Here is a 6000-nt window from a genome sequence, read left to right as displayed (position 1 = left end):
TTGGGGCCCCAGGGGTTGGGCCCCTGGAGCTATGGTTCGCGCGATCAGGGGTTGGGCCACTGGAGCTGGTGTTGGGGCCCCCAGGGGCTGGGCCCCTGGAGCTGGTGTGGGGGTCCAAGGGGTTAGGCCCCTGGAGCTATGGTTCGGGCGCTCAGGGGGTGGGCCCGTAGAGCTATGGTTCGGGCGCTCAGGGGTTGGGCCCCTGGAGCTGGGGTCGAGGGCCCCAGGGGTTGGGCCTCTAGAGCTGGGGTTGGGCCCCCAGGGGTTAGGCCCCTGGAGCTATGGTTCGGGCGCCCAGGGGTTGGGCCCTTGGAGCTGGGGTGCGGGCCCCCAGGGGTTAGGCCCCTGAAGCTATGGTTCGAGTGCTCTGGGGTTGGGCCCCTGGAGCTGGTGTTGGGGCCCCCAGGGGTTGGGCTCCTGGAGCTGGTGTTGGGGCCCCCAGGGGTTGGGTCCCTGGAGCTGGGGTTGGGGTCCCTAGGGGTTAGGCCCCTGGAGCTATGTTTCGAGCGCTCAGGGGTTGGACGCCTGGAGCTGGTGCTGGGGCCCCCAGGGGTTGGGCACCTGGACCTGGTGTTGGGGGCCCAGGGGTTAGGCCCCTGGAGCTATGGTTCAATCGCTCAGGGGTTGGGCCCCTGGAGCTATGGATCGGGTGCTCAGGGGTTGAGCCCCTGGAACTGGTGTTGGGGCCTCCAGGGGTTGGGCCCCTGGATCTGGGGTTGGGGCCCCCAGGGGTTAGACCCCTGGAGCTATGGTTTGGGCGCTTAGGGGTTGGGCCCCTGGAGCTGGGGTTGGGGCCCCCAGGGGCTGGGCCCCTGCAGCTGGTGTTGGGGCCATAGGGATTAGGCCTCTAGAGCTATGGTTCGGGCGCTCAGGGGTTGGGCCCCTGGAGCTATGGTTCGGGCGCTCAAGGGTTGGGCCCCTGTAGCTGGGGTCGAGGGCCCCAGGGGTTGGGCCCCTGGAGCTATGGTTCGGGCTCTCAGGGGTTGGGCCCCTGGAGCTATGGTTCGGGCGCTCAGGGGTTGGGCCACTGGAGCTGGGGTTGGGGCCCCCAGGGGCTAGGCCCCTGGAGCTATTGTTCGGGCGCTCAGGGTTTGGGCCACTGGAGCTGGTGTTGGGGCCCCAGGGGTTAGGCCCCTAGAGCTATGGTTCGGGCGCTCAGGGTTTTGGCCAATGTAGCTATGGTTCGGGCGCTCAAGGGTTGGACCCCTGTAGCTGGGCTCGAGGGCCCCAGGGGTTGGCCCCTAGAGCTGGGGTTGGGGCCCCCGGGGGTTAGGCCCCTGGAACTCTGGTTCGGGCGCTCAGGAGTTGGACCCCTGGAGCTGGTGTTGGGGACCCCAGGGGTTGGGCCCTTGGATCTGGGGTTGGGGCACCGGGGGTTAGGCCACTGGAGCTATGGTTCGGGCGCTCAGGGGTTGGGCCCCTGGAGCTGGTGTTCGGGCTCCCAGGGGTTGGGCCCCTGAAGCTGGGGTTCTGGCCTCCGGGGGTTAGGCCCCTGGAGATATGGTTCGGGCGATCAGGGGTTTGGCCCCTGGAGCTGGTGTTCGGGCCCAGAGGGGTTGGGTCCCTGGAGCTGGTGTTGGGGCCCGAGGGATTAGGCCCCTGGCGCTATGATTCAGGCGCTCTGGGGTTGGGCCCCTGGAGCTATGATTCGGGCGCTCAGGGGTTGAGCCCCTGGAGCTAGGGTCAAGGGCCTCAGGGGTTCGGCCCCTGGAGTTGGGGTTGGGGCCCCCGGGGGTTAGGCCCCTGGAGCTATGGTTCGGGCGCTCAGGGGTTGGACCCCTGGAGCTAGTGTTGGGGCCCCCAGGGGTTGGGCCTCTGGAGCTGGGGTTGGGGCCCCTAGGGGTTAGACCTCTGGAGCTATGGTTCGGGCGCTCAGGGGTTGGGCCCCTGGAGCTGGTTTTAGGGCCCCCAGGGGTTGGGCCCCTGGAGCTGGTGTTGGAGCCCCAGGGGTTGGGCCCCTGGAGCTATGGTTCGCGCGATCAGGGGTTGGGCCACTGGAGCTGGTGTTGGGGCCCCCATGGGCTGGGCCCCTGGAGCTGGTGTGGGGGTCCAAGGGGTTAGGCCCCTGGAGCTATGGTTCGGGCGCTCAGGGGGTGGGCCCGTAGAGCTATGGTTCGGGCGCTCAGGGGTTGGGCCCCTGGAGCTGGGGTCGAGGGCCCCAGGGGTTGGGCCTCTAGAGCTGGGGTTGGGCCCCCAGGGGTTAGGCCCCTGGAGCTATGGTTCGGGCGCCCAGGGGTTGGGCCCTTGGAGCTGGGGTGCGGGCCCCTAGGGGTTAGGCCCCTGAAGCTATGGTTCGAGTGCTCTGGGGTTGGGCCCCTGGAGCTGGTGTTGGGGCCCCCAGGGGTTGGGCTCCTGGAGCTGGTGTTGGGGCCCCCAGGGGTTGGGTCCCTGGAGCTGGGGTTGGGGTCCCTAGGGGTTAGGCCCCTGGAGCTATGTTTCGAGCGCTCAGGGGTTGGACGCCTGGAGCTGGTGTTGGGGCCCCCAGGGGTTGGGCCCCTGGACCTGGTGTTGGGGGCCCAGGGGTTAGGCCCCTGGAGCTATGGTTCAATCGCTCAGGGGTTGGGCCCCTGGAGCTATGGATCGGGTGCTCAGGGGTTGGGCCCCTGGAACTGGTGTTGGGGCCTCCAGGGGTTGGGCCCCTGGATCTGGGGTTGGGGCCCCCAGGGGTTAGGCCCCTGGAGCTATGGTTTGGGCGCTTAGGGGTTGGGCCCCTGGAGCTGGGGTTGGGGCCCCCAGGGGCTGGGCCCCTGGAGCTGGTGTTGGGGCCCTAGGGATTAGGCCTCTAGAGCTATGGTTCGGGCGCTCAGGGGTTGGGCCCCTGGAGCTATGGTTCGGGCGCTCAGGGGTTGGGCCCCTGTAGCTGGGGTCGAGGGCCCCAGGGGTTGGGCGCCTGGAGCTATGGTTCGGGCTCTCAGGGGTTGGGCCCCTGGAGCTATGGTTCGGGCGCTCAGGGGTTGGGCCCCTGGAGCTGGTGGTGGGGCCCCAGGGTTTGGGCCCCTGGAGCTGGGGTTGGGGCCCCCAGGGGCTAGGCCCCTGGAGCTATGGTTCGGGCGCTCAGGGTTTGGGCCACTGGAGCTGGTGTTGGGGCCCCCAGGCCCTGGGCCCCTGGAGCTGGTGTTGGGGTCCAAGGGGTTAGGCCCCTGGAGCTATGGTTCGGGTGCTCAGGGGTTGGGCCCCTGGAGCTATGGTTCGGGCGCTCAAGGGTTGGGCCCCTGTAGCTGGGGTCGAGGGCCCCAGGGGTTGGGCCCCTAGAGATGGGGTAGGGGCCCCGGGGGTTAGGCCCCTGGAGCTCTGGTTCGGGCGCTCAGGGGTTGGGCCCCTGGAGCTGGTGTTCGGGCCCCGAGGGGTTGGGTCCCTGGAGCTGGTGTTGGGGCCCGAGGGATTAGGCCCCTGGCGCTATGATTCAGGCGCTCTGGGGTTGGGCCCCTGGAGCTATGATTCGGGCGCTCAGGGGTTGAGCCCCTGGAGCTAGGGTCAAGGGCCTCAGGGGTTCGGCCCCTGGAGTTGGGGTTGGGGCCCCCGGGGGTTAGGCCCCTGGAGCTATGGTTCGGGCGCTCAGGGGTTGGACCCCTGGAGCTAGTGTTGGGGCCCCCAGGGGTTGGGCCTCTGGAGCTGGGGTTGGGGCCCCTAGGGGTTAGACCTCTGGAGCTATGGTTCGGGCGCTCAGGGGTTGGGCCCCTGGAGCTGGTTTTAGGGCCCCCAGGGGTTGGGCCCCTGGAGCTGGTGTTGGAGCCCCAGGGGTTGGGCCCCTGGAGCTATGGTTCGCGCGATCAGGGGTTGGGCCACTGGAGCTGGTGTTGGGGCCCCCATGGGCTGGGCCCCTGGAGCTGGTGTGGGGGTCCAAGGGGTTAGGCCCCTGGAGCTATGGTTCGGGCGCTCAGGGGGTGGGCCCGTAGAGCTATGGTTCGGGCGCTCAGGGGTTGGGCCCCTGGAGCTGGGGTCGAGGGCCCCAGGGGTTGGGCCTCTAGAGCTGGGGTTGGGCCCCCAGGGGTTAGGCCCCTGGAGCTATGGTTCGGGCGCCCAGGTGTTGGGCCCTTGGAGCTGGGGTGCGGGCCCCTAGGGGTTAGGCCCCTGAAGCTATGGTTCGAGTGCTCTGGGGTTGGGCCCCTGGAGCTGGTGTTGGGGCCCCCAGGGGTTGGGCTCCTGGAGCTGGTGTTGGGGCCCCCAGGGGTTGGGTCCCTGGAGCTGGGGTTGGGGTCCCTAGGGGTTAGGCCCCTGGAGCTATGTTTCGAGCGCTCAGGGGTTGGACGCCTGGAGCTGGTGTTGGGGCCCCCAGGGGTTGGGCCCCTGGACCTGGTGTTGGGGGCCCAGGGGTTAGGCCCCTGGAGCTATGGTTCAATCGCTCAGGGGTTGGGCCCCTGGAGCTATGGATCGGGTGCTCAGGGGTTGGGCCCCTGGAACTGGTGTTGGGGCCTCCAGGGGTTGGGCCCCTGGATCTGGGGTTGGGGCCCCCAGGGGTTAGGCCCCTGGAGCTATGGTTTGGGCGCTTAGGGGTTGGGCCCCTGGAGCTGGGGTTGGGGCCCCCAGGGGCTGGGCCCCTGGAGCTGGTGTTGGGGCCCTAGGGATTAGGCCTCTAGAGCTATGGTTCGGGCGCTCAGGGGTTGGGCCCCTGGAGCTATGGTTCGGGCGCTCAAGGGTTGGGCCCCTGTAGCTGGGGTCGAGGGCCCCAGGGGTTGGGCGCCTGGAGCTATGGTTCGGGCTCTCAGGGGTTGGGCCCCTGGAGCTATGGTTCGGGCGCTCAGGGGTTGGGCCCCTGGAGCTGGTGGTGGGGCCCCCAGGGTTTGGGCCCCTGGAGCTGGGGTTGGGGCCCCCAGGGGCTAGGCCCCTGGAGCTATGGTTCGGGCGCTCAGGGTTTGGGCCACTGGAGCTGGTGTTGGGGCCCCCAGGCCCTGGGCCCCTGGAGCTGGTGTTGGGGTCCAAGGGGTTAGGCCCCTGGAGCTATGGTTCGGGTGCTCAGGGGTTGGGCCCCTGGAGCTATGGTTCGGGCGCTCAAGGGTTGGGCCCCTGTAGCTGGGGTCGAGGGCCCCAGGGGTTGGGCCCCTAGAGATGGGGTAGGGGCCCCGGGGGTTAGGCCCCTGGAGCTCTGGTTCGGGCGCTCAGGGGTTGGGCCCCTGGAGCTGGTGTTCGGGCCCCGAGGGGTTGGGGCCCTGGAGCTGGTGTTGGGGCCCGAAGGGTTAGGCCCCTGGCGCTATGTTTCTGGCGCTCAGGGGTTGGACCCCTGGAGCTATGATTCGGGCGCTCAGGGGTTGGGCACCTGGAGCTGGGGTCAAGGGCCTCAGGGGTTCGGCCCCTGGAGCTGGGGTTGGGGCCCCCGGGGGTTAGGTCCCTGGAGCTATGGTTCGGGCGCTCAGGGGTTGGACTCCTGGAGCTGGTGTTGGGGCCCCCAGGGGTTGAGCCCCTGGAGCTGGTGTTGGAGCCCCAGGGGTTGGGACCCTGGAGCTATGGTTCGCGCGATCAGGGGTTGGGCCCCTGGAACTCTGGTTCGGGCGCTCAGGGTTTGGGCCCCTGGAGCTGGTGTTGGGGCCCCGAGGGGTTGGGCCCCTGGAGCTGATGTTGGGGCCCGAGGGGTTAGGCCCCTGGAGCTATGGTTCGGGCGCTCAGGGGTTGGGCCCGTGGAGCTGGTGTTGGGGCCCCCAGGGGTTGGGCCCCTGGATCTGGGGTTGGGGCCCCCAGGGGTTAGGCCCCTGGAGCTATGGTTCGGGCGCTTAGGGGTTGGGCCCCTGGAGCTGGTGTTGGGGCCCCCAGGGGCTGGACCCCTGGAGCTGGTGTTGGGGCCCCAGGGGTTAGGCCCCTAGAGCTATGGTTCGGGCGCTCAGGGTTTTGGCCCCTGTAGCTAAGGTTCGGGCGCTCAAGGGTTGGACCCCTGTAGCTGGGCTCGAGGGCCCCAGGGGTTGGCCCCTAGAGCTGGGGTTCGGGCCCCCGGGTGTTAGGCCCCTGGAACTCTGGTTCGGGCGCTCAGGAGTTGGACCCCTGGAGCTGGTGTTGGGGCCCCCAGGGGTT

The sequence above is a fragment of the Gopherus flavomarginatus genome, unplaced genomic scaffold (assembly GCF_025201925.1).
Source record: "Gopherus flavomarginatus isolate rGopFla2 unplaced genomic scaffold, rGopFla2.mat.asm mat_scaffold_190_arrow_ctg1, whole genome shotgun sequence".
NCBI classification, from domain to species: Eukaryota; Metazoa; Chordata; order Testudines; family Testudinidae; genus Gopherus; species Gopherus flavomarginatus.
The sequence above is the reverse complement of the archived record's forward strand: the minus strand, read 5'-3'. Positions refer to the sequence as shown.